This window comes from Leopardus geoffroyi, chromosome A3 (assembly GCF_018350155.1).
Source record: "Leopardus geoffroyi isolate Oge1 chromosome A3, O.geoffroyi_Oge1_pat1.0, whole genome shotgun sequence".
NCBI lineage: Eukaryota > Metazoa > Chordata > Mammalia > Carnivora > Felidae > Leopardus > Leopardus geoffroyi.
Genome location: NC_059336.1, coordinates 91,462,914 through 91,479,155, shown reverse-complemented (window position 1 = coordinate 91,479,155; position 16,242 = coordinate 91,462,914).

The following is a 16,242-nucleotide window of genomic DNA, read 5'->3' as shown; positions in this document are numbered from 1 at the left end:
GTTAGTTCTTCCAGCTTCCCCATGCCAGCAACCTCCAATCAAGGCATACCAGAGTCCTGCCCTTTTTCACTATAACCGTTTACATTCCACTTCCCACCTTTGTGTTTCTGCCAAATGCAAGTGATGGTGCTGACTCCCTTGCTATGGCAAGTTCTGAATAAATAGACTTTGCCTGTTTTCATTTGGGTGGTGTTTATTTATTTTTACAGGTTGCAGGAAACAATATTGTCAGTAGGGTCTCCAGATAATTCTGCTGCACACTAACATTTAAGAGCCATTGCTAGGGACCACACTTATGTTTCCCAGGTTTTACAAGGATCGGTTGTGCATGTATGTGTGTAGGGAGAGAACACAGATTCTCATGTCCTACCCCAAGCCCCAAATAAAATAGTCCGGGAAGTGGGTTCAGATCTTCTTTAAAAATAAGCCTCCTCTTCCAGGTGATTCTTATTGTCAAAGGCATTTGGGAGCTACTGAACTATGTGAACTACTGTTCACAGGTTTGTATCAGGTTGGCAGAATACAAAACACCTAGAAAGCTTATTATAAACCAAGGTTTCTAGGCTCCACCCTTGGAGACTCTGATGTTAGTCTGGGCTCTCCGAGAGATTTTGATGGGTAGCATGTTCTGGGAAGGAGTGCTCTATTCCAAACAGCAATGTGCATACAAAGTCCTGGAGTCCCTGGAGATCTTATGAAAATGCAGGTTCTGAGACAGTGGTCTGAAGTAGGGCTGAGATTCTGCATGTCTAACAAGCTTCCCATATGATGCTTCTGTGGTTGGTCTGCTAATGACACTTGAAGCACTCAATGTCGACTGCACACTAAAACCAAATGGGGAAACAGCTTCAGGGGTGAGACTCAGGCATCAGGAGATCTCATCACACAGCCAAGATCACTTGTTCCTCTGCCCACTGCTTAGCCATGTGATTGGAACAGTGTTTTTGCAGGAATGGCAGCTTAAGCAATCTGATTGGAAGTCTGCTGAAATTGGTCATGGCATGTCACTCACTCCTCAGAATGGTTTTGTGGCTCTTGCACTTTGCTGTGGGCCTAAGGATGCCTAGAAGTCCACCAAATGCACTGAAAAGAGCTTGCTCCGTGGAGCTCCTGTTGAATCACCTTGTTGTCAGATTTCAGGGGCTTCCTGCTGAGGGAGAGGTATGACGATGGCCCAGAATATCCCATGTGCCAAGCAGCTGGGGAAACAAATGCTGAGAGATATTGGTCTTCAGTGACCAAGGGAATTTCCATAAGATAAGTTTGTTTTTAACTCAGAGATGAATGTGATAGGGCTCTACCAACTGAAAAAAAAAAAAAAAAGAAAGAAAGAAAGAAAGAAAAAAAAAAAAGACACCAAAAACTCTGGGTGGTCAGATTTGCTTTTTTTTCATCTTTCTTTGCTAGGGTTTCATGACTGATTATAAGGGTAAGGGAGATGATAGTGTTGCTGTTGATGAGAAGGCAGATTTGGATGGGTTATAATCACAATTTACTCTTCACCAGATGGCTTCGTCCTGTTGCCAAGCATTTGATGAGCTATTTCACGAAGACTGTGTGGGGATGGGTTAATGCCTGAAAGCCTGTGGATTTGAATGGACGAATGTGAAGGTACTTAACAGATCCTGGGATGCTTGGCTTGTTTTTGCTTAGCAGATAAATAACCTGGTGCATAATAAAATCTAAGAGAGCTATTCCAGAAGAAAACAACCTCATACTCAAGGACTATGTGGGTTTTAGGTGAACAAGGATGCTAGCAGAATTGAGCAAAATTGTAATAACTGGCCTGGAACCATTTTATCATGAGGTCATGGACACAAGTTTTTAAAAACCATCTATCCAAAATGCATCATAATAAATCAATCATAAAATTCTCCTGGCTGATAAACATTTCAATCTGCCTATACTCTGTAATTATCCACAGAAAACATTCTCCGCATAATGAATGGCTGCTGTTTTCAAGCATGTCTTAGTATACAAACAAAAGGTATCTCTAAGAAATATTCAGATATCTGAAGCCTGGTCCATGTTAGAGCCAGAGGCTCTTTGTAATTATAGTGATGCAATGCCTTAATGCCCAGGCAAATGTTTTCAGGTTAGCAAGGGAAGCAGAAGAATGCCCATGGGGAAAAAATTATTTATCATCTATAGATGAATACATGTCTGGTTTCAGAGGAACAAGATAGCTCTCAATAGCTCTAATAGGCAGTGGTGGGCCTAATGGACATGAGTTATTGGACATGTGTCACATATGTCATATAACATATTATTATATAATATAATGTATATAATTTATATATTTATAACGTAAAATATGTTATTTTATATTATATATTATATACCATGCACCTTTACTTTAACAACAAATTTGATGTAAATTCAAAGGTGTTTGAACAGAGAGGTCTAAAAGATCAAATGGATTGGCTGAGCTTTATATAAATGTATAACAAATGGTGATAGAGACACTCCAGAGCAACCAAAGAAAATAAGTATTTTTTAAAATTTTTTAATGTTTATTTATTTTTGGGAGGGAGAGAGAGAGAGAGAGAGCGCGCGCACAAACAGGGGAAGGGCATAGAGAGAGAGGGAGACACAGAATCCAAAGCAGGCTCCAGGTTCAGACCTGTCAGCACAGAGCCCGACTCAGGGCTCAAACTCACGAACTGCGAGTTCATGACCTGAGCCAAAATCGGACGGTTAACCAACTGAGCCACCCAGGTGCCCCAAAAATAAATTTTAAAGTCTTGCATTATCACATAGTAGATTAATGCTGCTTTCTTTGTCTTGTCTCACCACTGTATTTTAATACCCAAGGAGATCGGTAACAAGGGAAAAACTTAGCAAAGGCACTGAATATGGAGGTAAGTAAAACAGTCTGGGGAATTTCTAATGACAGCCTTTATCAGTGGGTGTTAGGTTGAGAAATATAAGATCGGACTGCACATACCTTGCCCTACCTCATCCCCACAACTCGCCCTTATGGACAGATACCCAAGAAGCCCAATGCCAACCATACGATGGGAACCTCCTTCGGAGTGGTCCGGCTTGCCGCTCCCCTGTATCCACCACACAGCAGCATGTCTTTCCATTCAAATCCAACTTTGAGAAAAGGCACAGATGTGAGTGGGGACTAGCTGGGCCACACTGTGTTGTGGGATCCGTGGTCACCCTAGGGAAAGCCCGGGAACCTGTGAAGGCTCATGTACCACATATATCAGCAGGAGAGCTGCAGATTAGAGCTGACTCTCTCCTACCTTCAGAGAACAGATGAGAGGGTCCGTCAGGAGATTTCTGGCCAAGCCCCAAGAGCTTTGGGCAGGAGCAGTCAGAAATACCTCTAAGTCCAAGTTGGAAGAGGGGAGGTAGCAGTAGCCAGGGGCTAGGTACCCCCTAAGTGATAACTCCTAAAATTCTGTGGCTAGATATCAGGCCTGGATAGCTCCTTTCTGAAGTATTAGTTAACTAAAAAATAATAATACAATAAAATTAACAAAGGCTCTAAGGAAAAATTCAAGTAAAGCAAATTATTTGAAGACTCAGAAGGAGTAAACATTTGCAAATTAGTTACTATAGGAAACAGAATTAAAAAAGAAAAGACACCCTTCTGAGCGTTCATTGACAAACCAGAAGCTCCAGGGGTCAGAGGTTGAACACTGTGCTCAATCCTCTTAACATCATGTAGATTTAACACTCTGTGGGAACCCAGATGCCCCCTGCTGGGCTCCTGTGAGTGGACCCGGCTACCCCAGAGGCTGGCAGAGAGAAGACAGCAGCCAGCAGAGAAATCAGATGAAGCTGCGGGAAGCCTGGGAAAGGAAAAGCAAAGGAAGGGACTCCGAGGTGTTTACCCAGGAAGCAATTTCTTTTCTTATCTCCTCACACTTGTCATACTTTTTGACACATTTTTATTGACCTTGGACCACACAGAATACTAAACTTCCTGAATTTATTTTTGAATGGTTTCCTATCTGGAGATTCCTTATGTTACTACATTGGTATGTAACGTAGGATTTCCTCAATCCTTCTTTTCTCAGGGATGAATTTAAGAATAAATTAACACATACTAATTTCTGGCACTGACGGTGAGACAATAGTATTACTATTTCTTTATGATGCAATGAAGCATTGCACTAGGTTTTTAAAATAAGGATTCAGGGGAGAAAGGGGAGCGCTTGGGTGGTTCAGTTGGTTAGGCATCTGACTTCAGCCTTCAGCTCAGGTCATGATCTCACAGTTCAAGCCTCGCATCGGGCTCTGTGCTGACAGCTTGGAACCTGGAGCCTGCTTCGGATTGTGTCTCCCTTTCTCTCTGCCCCTTCCCCTCTGGCACTCTGTCTCTCTCTCTCTCAAAAATAAAACTAAACATTAAAAGTAATAATAAAATTAAATTAAAATAAAATAAGGAATCGCATGTAGTTCTCACAACAACCCACAAGGTAGATGTGAAAATCCCTACCTTGTGGCTTGGGCACCTGGCACCCAACAGGGTTATGTAACTTGCTCAAGGTCATACAGAGAAGTCAGGATTTGAACTCAGGTCTACATTACTCCAAAGGCGTTTAGGCCATAACCATACTCTCTCAAAATAACACACTGCTAGGAGTCCATGATTTTCTCCACAGCTTCCCTATCTTCTGGCTAAATTGGTCTCTCAGGCAGAATTACAGTCCTCAGTTATTTCCCTTAATGGCTTCCTTCTCTGAATCCCTTGGGTCAGTTTGCTGCACCTATTTGAGACTGGAATCTGAGATTTACTTTCTCCTTGGCACACATTCTCTCTTTGGGGCTGGTAACAATTGCCTGGCAATTGTCAGCCAATTATTAGCTAATTACTGCCTAGCAATTCCCTAGACAGAGGGAGGAAGAACCTTAGGTAATATTAAGGAGAGAAAATCGGCCACTACTTTTCAGTCTGTCACAAAAGAAACTTAAAAAGAAAAAAAAGAAAGAAAGAAATCATCACCCAAACCAGTATTACTCACCTTGATAAGTCACCTCATTCACTAGCTGTGATTTCAAATGATTTTGAAAATCAAATCTACTTTCAAGGGGCAAAAATTTGACATAATTCAGATATTCAAAAGAACGAGATGTGGATTCTGAAGGCAATTCAAAGTTAGTCCAAAAATAAAGTCTGAGCAGTTATGGTATGGTTGGAATACATATGAAGTTTTTCGAAGTGAGTACTTTGAAGATAAACATTCTTTTGCATACAGATTTTCTGTATGTTACTAAAACTTAGAGTCATTTTCTTATTCTTTCATTCCCTGAGAACTATCATTATCTCTCCAATAAATACTGTTTTATGCCTAAGTTGGACAGAGTTGGTTTGTGTTACTTACACTTAAAAATACTAATTAACACAAAATTTCAAACCTGAAGTGAGGTATTCAAATAACAGAACTTAAAATATGATCTTAAATATAAAATTTGGTTTTCTCATGGTATGGAAGGAAGCATGCTCTGTGGTTCATTCTATCCTGACTCAGATCCATTTAATGCACTACAGAAAAAAAACAATAGTTAAAACTGTTAACTTTTTACTGGGATTGAGATCATACGCCTCACATGAAACTTCAGGGAGTTGGCAGAAAATGTCAGATTATTCAAGGATATCGGTTACTTCTTGTGGCTTTCAGCAAGAATGATATTCAAAATATGGCTAACAACTGGTACAGCCCTGGGCCCTCCAACCAGAATGGATGCCAGGTGTGGAGCTGGGTCCTGAGGTGCTGCTGAGCCCCATGCTGACCCTTTAGTTGTTGGCTGTGGTGTCCTCTAGGATTTCCCAGGGAGGAACGAAGGCACCAGGGAAAGGAGAAGAGTAGTGAAGGGACTACAAAGAGGCTTAAGGCTATAGCTCTTTCAGTTTGGGTCCTACAGTGAATGATTAAATATCACTTTGGCCTTCAGGAAGATCCTGCAAGAAACAAACCCTTGTCCAAGTTGAACCATGAGATAGAAGCAGAAAGAGAGCCAAATACAGCTGACTTTTCTCCTGTCACCAGTAATCCAGGACCTCTGAAGGTGAGTTGAATTCTCAGAGTGAGTAAAAAAAGCAGAGTGATGATGGAAACAAGGTGAACATGAAGCAGAGCACAGGATCGTCCTCACAAATGGGGAGAATGTGCTCCCTGGCGCTTCTCTCACCACACAGGGCTCCTCTATACCTTTTCTTTCTCATACTTGATGTAAGACTGAAATCTGGCTGATCTACGGAAAAGAGAGAACTTAACCCCACTCTCCTAAACATGTCCTGCTGTGCGCTTATGCCCATCAGAAGCGATCATTTTCCCACTCTTAAACACTCCCCAGTGAGTTATACCCTGGGATAGGGAGGAGATGACTCTGCCTCCCTGCAGGCCTATTGCATTGGGCTGTGCCATGCCAGTGCAGGCTGAAGTGTGGTCCAGTGGGCAGAGCCCCCAGGCCTGTTGCAAAGAGATGGAAACGGTAAGGTAATGGGGTATGGCCCAGAGTTAAGAATCATGATTTTAAAATTTATTGCTTAAATTACTAGTTATAAATTTCCCCAGGTATTGAACACACTGGCAGCCTATTAGGATTTTAAGGAAGTTAAACTAACAAAGAAAATCCAGCTTATAAAAAAAGCCTGTGATACTGAACTCCTAAAACAGTTCCCAGGCTTGCAAATCAATAGGAAGGGGACCACTGAAGCAGCTCCCTGAAGAGGAGTCATCCCTACATGCTGTTTAACCACAGTCCTGGAGGTCAAACAGATACAGGAAATCTCACCAGGAGGAGACGGAGGAAGCCACACTGGCCAACAAAGCACAGAAACAGAGAACATGCTATGGGCCAGGATGGCAAGTCTCATGCATTTTCAGCTTCCCCCTTTATAGATGGGCGCTCCTGTTGTGGTTTTCCTGCTTTTCCTCTATTACTGATTCTTCAGTATGTTGGGGATGCTTAATTTATCAATTAGCCATAAATTGACAGACTAAAAGAAGCCACAACCAGACTATACCCATCACCCAGGGGTCCTGGCCTTGAAGCTAGAGTGGATAACTGGATATGATTTGTGGTGATCTTCCTTTCAGGAAGTGGTGGTGAATGCATATGTGATTTCACATGGGACAACTGTGTTACACTGGGAATTCTGGAATAGGAAGGATGGGAATAAAGGTTAGTGTAATCCTGGGGTAGCCATAAAGTAGAATGTAATAGACAGTGGTGGTTAGAATGTAAGAGATTATGGTACAAATTACAAGGAAAATAGACTTAGCCCAGCAAACTTTCCTTTCCCCTTTTTGTATTAAGAGCTTCTGCTCTGCTGGCTTAGATAGTGACCAGTGAGACTAGGCCCGGCCACTCATAAGCCTCCATTGCCCTGTGATGTGATTTGTTCTGGTGTGGTCACATGACCCAAGCAAACATGAGGAGAAATAAGCTTTCCCTGCTGATGGTGGTTTGCTGACCAAGGTCACTACCACTTGGAGAAGAGATAAGAACTGGACAGTGACAATACTAGTGGTGCTGACTACCCAATGTCAGATCCTTAGGCCCCAGTTCTTAGTTTTCATACCTTTTCCAAAGGTTTTGTGAGCTCTTTCTTTATATATATGCTACCTCTTTCTTTATATATATTCTATGCATTTGGATATCCATAGTTATATATCTATTTAATATAATTCTCTATATAATATATAAAACATAGGAGTTTAGTTTTCTTCACTTGCAACCAAAAAAGTACCATATAATATCAACTTGAATTCTATAACTAACAACAGCATGATCAAAATGACCCCTGAAACACACAACATGTATTATTTAAATAAATCTGCCATTATGTTTAGAAAACTTACACACAGAACGCTATGAAAGAATAAAAGCTGCTATAACACATGTGACATTTCTGTACGTAAAAAGTAGGACAATATTTTAGAATTTATTTAGCCATTTATTCAAAGCACTTTCACACCTCAATTAATCCTCACCAAGAAACAAACATAAGTCAGCTAGTGATGATAATAGCAATTATTTATTAAGTACCTACTAAGTGCCAGGTGTTTATGTAGACACTTTGCATACATTATCTCTAATTCAGTGGCTCTGCATTGTAAGGATTTGTGTCCCAGTTCACAAGAGGGAACTGAGGTGCAGAGAGGTTCAGTAATTTTACCAAGTTCAGTCAGTAGGCAGCATGGCAAGGTCTGAAGTCCAAATCTGATGCTTCCAAAATTTGCATACTTTACCCCATACTGCATGGCATTCCCTGTCTACATACTGGGACCTCATACGAGGAGTAACTACTTGACCTGTTGAACCCGACATCTTAGAAACAGAGAGATCTGGGGCACTTGGGTGGCTCAGTCGGTAAGCCTCTGACTTCAGCTCAGGTCATGATCTCACGGTTCATGAGTTTGAGCCCTGCGTCAGGCTCTGTACTGACAGCTCAGAGCCTGGAACCTGCTTCAGATTCTGTGTCTCCCTCTCTCTCTGCTCCTCCCCCACTCACACTCTATCTCTCTCTCAAAAATAAATAAACATTAAAAAATTAAAAAAAAAAACAGATCTGGAAAAAGAAGGCAGCTGAGATGGAACACAGGACAGTAGAAAGACTGCACATTGTCGTCAGGTAATGTTCATGGATCCCTGCAATGGTATGGCTGTTCCGTCTGCGTGGCTTTTCTGTGCTGCCTCAGTACAAAATCATCTGACAACAGAATGTGAACAGCAAAGAGTTTTCTCTAGAAATCAAGAGAAATAAAAACTAAAGAGTGGTGAGGGCCAGGGAGAAGGCAGTGCATGAACACAAGCATGTGCTGTCTGTGAGCAGCAGCTTCCCAGGGCAGGAGTGGCAGGACAGGACAGCACAGCCACGTTGGACTGGGGCTGTCCAGGACAGATGCCTCCCATTGTTAGCGGGAGCGCTGCATTGATCAGTGCTGCCAAATGCTCACAGGGCCTGGAGGACCCCCGTGAGGACTGCCAGCTGCTATTGATTATCTGCTGAGTGGTCTTCCCAGTTGCAGAGCAAAAAAGAAGGTTGCCAGGAGGCTGAGGAAGGTGGCTTTCCTCTTCCATCCACAGTGGGCACAGCAGGCCTTTAACCAGAAATGCAAATGCCTTAGGCTTAGGGGAGATGCAAATTCTTTGCTGGTTTCCTTACTTGCACTGCTCTGTGATCTGTTCCTGCTCAAAACTAATCTGGGAACTAATATTCACTTTTATTTGTATATTTGCCAGCCTGATCACACCCCAAAGGCTGGGGAAATCAGGACCCCCAAGATAAGAGTCCTTCTCCTTTCTTCTGGATTATATCCAGAGTGTTATTAAAGCCCTTGGCATCTTTTCCAAATCTTGCTTTTAGAAACAAGATGCACTTCAGCTAATTATTTTTACCTAATGAAAAATGTCTGCCTGAACTGGACTCATTTCCCCCAGGGGTTCTGGTCTCTCTAGGAAATAACGGAAAACTTTGACATGTTTTTCCTTTCACAGGCTAGAAACATATTTATTTTGCAGTTGATACAAAAGGATCCTTTGTGACATTCTTGCTTGAGGACACATTTCCAGCTCTAACTGTGTTATTAGCCATACCCTTTGGAGAATTAGTAATACACAGCTAGGAAGGGAATGAAAATACTGATTCAATAAGCTGAGCTCAGGAAACATGACCGAGTCAGAAATAAGAAGGAATGTGCAACGTCAGGTTCCGGACAAGATTAGAGAGAAAGACTGGTAAACTAGAGGGTATCCTCTGATGTCAGCACTGAGTCCCAAGAAATGAGGGACTCTGATGAGTATTGGTGAATCAGTTCAGTTAAAGAATCCAGTGGCCTCGACTTCCAGTTCAAAGTGGCAATGAACAGCAGTTTCTCTATGGTTCTTTCAAACTTTGCATTATAAGACCCAAGAAAGAAATTTAGAGAAATACACAACACCAGAAAATTCAAATTTTGAATTTTGACAAACTATGAGGCATATTACACTAGTTAGTTTTTTTTTAATGTTTATTTTTTATTTTGAGAGAGAGACAGAGTGAGCAGGGAAGGGGCAGAGAGAAAGAAGGAGAGAGAGAATCCCAAGCAGGCTCCATGCTGTCAGGACAGAGCCCAATGTGGGGCTCAATCTCATGAACCATGAGATCATGATCTAAGCTGAAATCAAGAGTTGGACACTTAAGTGAGTCACCCAAGTGCCCCCTAAATTAGTTTTGAAAACAAAGCAAAAACAAGGACTTTGTTTCATTATACAGATATATCCTGAAGATAGGTAAGCGGACTCTCTGTACCACCCCCACTGTCTGTCTCTGGTCTCAGAATCAGAGTTTGTAACACATGGATATGGATTTTGAGGGAGCTTGAACACTCTTGTCCTTTCCACCCTTTTCCACCCTTTATGCGCCACCGCCCCCCCCCCCCCACACCATGGTACTCAACTCTCCATAGTTAGCAGCTAATAGAAAATGACTCAGCACAAATGGGGGTGGTATTGGTTGGCCCAAAGACTTCTGGGAGGCACAGCCCCATTTGTATAGAAGCTTGTAACAAATGGGCTCACCCATGGTAGCCCATGGGTCTAGGGTGCCAGGGACCAAGGTGAAGACTTTGGTCCAGTATCACTAAAGTAGTGACACTAGGTCACTCTTTTATTGAGATTTAAAAATGTATCAACATGGGGGATGTAGTTTATGTATTTTCTTTTGTGCGTGGTGTGTGTGTTTTATATTTCTCAAGTTTTGCCAGCAGAAGTTATCCTATCTTAATATAATGAATTAAGTAGCTTTCATCTTAGTATATGTTCCAGGATATTTTATATATAGCATGGGAATTGCCTGTTCCTTGAAAAGGTTGAAAGGATAAAAGAATACAATTATCTGGGCTCAGTATTTTTGGGATATGGTTCTCAAACTTTAAACATTTGTTCTATAATTATTACTCATGTAATTCAAGTTTCTACTACTTCTTAGGTAATTATTATAATTTATACTTAAATATTACGATTCATCAGGATTTAAAATTTTATTGATGTAGACTTGATACACAACATGCCTTGCCTTGCTGAATTGTTTGGGAATAGTCCCTTGATTAATAGGCCCATCAGTACTGACACTCATCTCCGATAAATATCCATTTGGTCCAAGTTAACATGTGGAAGGATCAGGATCTGGATCCAGATCTTACCTTCAAAGATACCTGCTGTCTTGAAATCCACTTGGTATAAATCTAGAGTCAGGTGACTGTTACTTTCAGTTCAAAAGACAGCCAGAAAACTCCTTGCTTTTTATTGAAAGTTAATTCTTTATGGTTTCCTATTTCCTTGTCACTTCCAGGTGTTGGTTTTCCTGACATTGCTTAGCCTGGGCATTCATGTATGAAGTGGCCCCACTAGACAGAAGGTAAGCTCTGAGACAACCAGTGGGGAGGTGGTAGAAGTGCCCCTGTCATCTCCCCAATCTCTGAATATCCAAGTGTCCCAGGCTTTAGCTCTCTCTTGCTCTCTCTCGCTCTCTCTCTGTTTCCTACTTATCCTCACTCCCAAGGTGATCTCGTTCAGACCCATGGCTTAAATGCCATTTGTCTATCAGTGATTCTCAAATTTTTACCTCTCTCCCTTATACTCATACCTCTTATGCCCAATTACGTTCTTAACTTCTTCACTTTGATATCTAATAGATAACTCAAAATATGTTCAAAACTGAACATTTTTTACCAGTTTTATTAAGGGTGCTGGCCTCTTGTGCAGTTGAAAATCCTTCTATGACTTTTGACTCCCCCAAAACTTAACTACTAATAGCCTACTGTTGACTGACAGCCTCACTGTTAACATAAACAACTAACACATATTTTGTATATTATATGTGTTATATATGATATACTTACAATAAAGTAAGTAAGAGAGAAGAAAGTGTTATTGAGAAAATCACAAGGAAAATATGCTTATAATACTGTACTATATCAAAAAAAATCTACATGTAAGTGGACTCATGCTGGTCAAACCCATGTTGTTCAAGAGACAACTATAGATATAAAAAGAAAGGGAGAGAGAGAAGAAAAAAAAATGTGACTTTTTTTCCTTGTGATGGCAACTCTTAGGATTTACTCTCTCTTAACTTTTATATGCACATTCAGCAGTGTTGACTAAAGTCACCATGTTGTATATTACAACCCTAGTAACTTATTTATCTTGTATGCTTGTACTTTTGACCATCTTTCTCCAACTGAACTCTTGATTTCCTTTCCCCAAGTCTCCCCCTCCTCAAGTTTTCCCTACCTTGGTAAATGGCAATTCCATTTTAAGAATTGCTTAGTATAAAAATCTTGGAGTGGTACTTAACTCTGCTCTGTCTCTCCTACATATATCCAGTCCATTAGTAAATCAAGTTGGTTCTTCCTTCATGACATACCCAGAATGAGACACACTTCTCACTACCTCTATGTGGCAGCTCAAGCCACCATTATCTTTTAGATTATTGCAGTAATCTCCTGATAGTTCTCCTGGCTTCTACCCCTTCTTCTCAATCAATTTTCCACATAACAGCTGGAGGGATTAATTTTAAAACAAAGTCTGACAAAATCATTCCTCTGCCCCAAACCCACTAGTGGCTTCTCATCTCACTGAGAGTAAAGTCCAAAGTCTTCGCCCAGGTCCCCCCCCCCCGCCCCGCCCCCAGCCTCTGGCCACATCTATGAATTCCTTTCCTCCCCTTCATCAGACAGCCAACCAGATTCCTATCTTGGGTATTTGCACTTGTTCTACCTATTTGGGAAGTTTTCCCACCATAACCCCAGGGGTGACTTTTTTCATTCCTTTAGATAGCTCCACGTTTTTCACCTTCTCTGGAATGACTTTCCTAATCCCTCAGTGTGCAGTAGCATCCTCTCCCTGTCATCTTGTGCTCCCTCCACTCTCTGCCTTATTTTTCTGCATACCACCTAATACATGAGGCTTTAATTTACTTGGGTATTGTTTCTCTCTGAGGGACTTCACAAGAGCAGGGACTTTGTTATGTCACTGCTATATTTTCAGCACTACACTCAATAGGAAGCTTCCAGTAAATATTTGTTGAATAAATGAATGGGGAATCTACAACTAGTTCTGGACTCTGGCCCTCATCCTGCAATAAGGAGGGCAGGCTCCTGGGCCAATTTGGGGTATCTGGCCCAATACCTGGCTGTCTCCAACTCCCTTCCTTTATTCAAATCATGCCAACCCACCAGTTCTCAGTGTATCTCACTAAAGAGAGCCCTACTGTGCAGTGTTTACCCCTGCAGCTTGTCTTGGTGCTTGTGGAAAGAAGCCAAAATATTCATGGAGCTGGATGAGTTGTTCAAGTCACTGATTCCAGAATTCAAATACATACTTTTTATTGTTTTCCTGTAACTGAACTTAAGTTAGCTGTCAAGACTGTATTTCAGTGGAAATATGGTTGAAAACTTAATCTTGCCAATTCAAGGTAGCTCAGATACTTCTAGTTTTAAGGCAATTTGAGATTTTTATCTCCCCTTTTATTTTTGTCCTCCTCTTTGGGACAAGGTTGGGGGTAGGGAGGCTGAGCTACCTGCAGTCACTGTGGGGAGAGAAACTCTGCTTTGAAAGCATCTTCTCCCTTTGCTGGTCCATGCTCATTTCTACACATGTTCCTACCTTGCCCTCAGGCCATAGGTACCATGCATGTTGCATCTTCCTCAGTCTGAGCACAGACCCCTTTGGAACATAGCTGTCTCAGAATTTCTGCGGACCCTTGGGGACTCAGGAACGCTAGGCTGGAAATTAAAGATGTATCCTGTTTTTATGGAGCCTGCACTTTGTGTAATTTGCAGGGCCTCTTTTAAGAAAAAAAAACATACAAAATTAGAAACAAAAGTGACCTTTTCCGTAGAATGGGAGACCACAAGTTACATATTTAAAAAGCCAGCATTATCATAGCCATCACAAAATCTAGAAAAATACTTTTAATTATTACTGTCAGTTCAGTAATACTTTTGTCTTATTTTTTGGCATATTTCTCAATTGTCTCTTTTATGACCATAATTTAGAATATTGTTTCTTTGAATAGAATAATAGGATAATTCAGTCTTTCCTCTTGTATGGTTGGTAAAACATGTGGCTTCACACATAGACACACTCTCTGTTGGTAGCTTTATTATAAGTTTGTGCCTTACCAACAAATATATTCTGATAAATTATATTTTGTATGATTCTCATTTAGAAGCAAACAAACAAGTTGAGTTTGTTCCCAATAGGAGGGACCTTCCTTTTTGACGAGATGGTAAGGAGAACTAAATCCTCACTTTACATTTTTACACAACTATTTTTTGGAAGAATTTCCTACAGATTAATTTCTGGTCCCATACATTTCAGATGTGTTTTCACTCCACTACCTGCATGTTTCCAGTAGTTCTGGGCACCAGAGGGCATATTTGTATTACACATTTTCTTAGGCACTGCATCTTCCTATCATGGTGCCAGATGAGATGGTACAGTTTAAGGTAATAGGAGTATTCTTGGAAACTATTGTTGCACCAGAATGGCTGTACAAGGAAGTGCCTACTAGCCATATAAGTATATCCAGACATAAGTATCCGGAATGTACTCTCAACACAGCTTTCTTTTTACAGATCCCAGTCTATGGCCATCCCCTCTAAGGGAATTATGATGGAGGGGCAGGTGGAGAAGAGAGACAGTGGTCTTAACTGATTGCAGTTAAGATATCTTACTTGTGAACACATTGTTGAACATGTCCGAGGATTTGTGAATGGGAGGTCCCTGAACCTAAGCTTCCTTTCCTTCATGGTAAATCCCCTTTGCTGGGAAGTGCTGATTGTGTGAGCTGTCCAAGGCACATCTACCCCAACCCCTCCATGGGACACCGTTTAGGAGCAATTTGCCATTTAGGAGCAATATGGGGTGAGGCTTGCATCTCCTGGGATATCCCCTGACAAGTGAATCCCAAGGACACATGGTCTGCTGTCATAGTAGTCCTCAATATACAGAGGACCCATCATATGTGCAGATTCCCATCACATGTGCAGCACCTGAAACTTGACACAAGGGCCTGAGTCCATTCTTAGTGACCCTGAGAGCAACCAGGTTCTCATGAAATCCCCTCTAGCTTTCCCTTGCTATTGACTGATGGAACTCTCACCTCATCTGGAAAAGAAAATTTTTATTACATCAAAACATCAAAAATTGTATTACAGAGTTTTTTTTCAAACTCTATATTTTATGGTATATACTCTTTACCTTTGGTTCTCTAGACAGGTTTTCTTCTGAGCCATTTTTTTTAAGAATTCAAAATAAATATTCTTTCTCTCTCATGTACCCAGTTCTTCTAAATCAATAGTGCATTGACTTTTAAGACTATGTTCTTGGGCGCCTGGATGGCTTAGTGGGTTAAGTGTCCAACTCTTGATTTTGGCTCAGGTCATGATCTTATGGTTCATGAGTTCGAGCCTCACAGCAGGCTCTATGCTGACACTGCTGAGTCTGGGATTTTCTCCCTCTCTCTCTGCCCCTCCTCTACTCACACTCTCTGTCTCTCTCTCTCTAAATAAATAAACTTAAAATTTTTTTTTTAAAAAAAGACTATGCTCGTAATCAAATATTTGCAAGTCTGTTTAAGAATCCAAAAGTCAAGGGGCATCTGGGTGTCTCAGTCCATTAAGCGTCCAACTCTTAATTTTGGCTCAGATCAAGATCTCACACTCTGACAGCACAGAGCCTGCTTGGGATTCTCTCTCTCCCTCTCTCTCTCTTTCCCACCCCAACTCATACTCTTTCCCTCTCTCTCAAAATAAATAAATAAACATTAAAAAAAAAGGAATCCAAAAGTCAAGAAAATGACTCTACATTGTATATATGTTTGCTTCCTCTGAATGTTGTATGAGAAAAAGGCTAAAGCCTAAAGCAAAGATGGTGGAGTATGGAACAGGGAAAAGCAACCTATTAATATTTCAACATATATTTCTGTTCTAGGAAGTATTGGTTTGGGCTTCCAGGTACCAGAAAGATTAGCCCAAATAATTAGTCAAATGAAAGGGCTGTGATCTCAGTAAGGGTCTCATTGCACATAAATAGAAAAGAATTTAATAGAGGAAATTAGTTGCTTCCAAGTTTTTGGAAGGGTTAGAAAAGCAGGTTCTAGGCTAGGTCTCTAGGAATGACTTTTAGAACAAAACTGACTGAAAGAACTGCTATCCGTGCTATGATTTGAAAGTTGGTGGATCAGGAAGCCACTGTACCCCATGCTGGCCCCAGGATCATATAGCATTC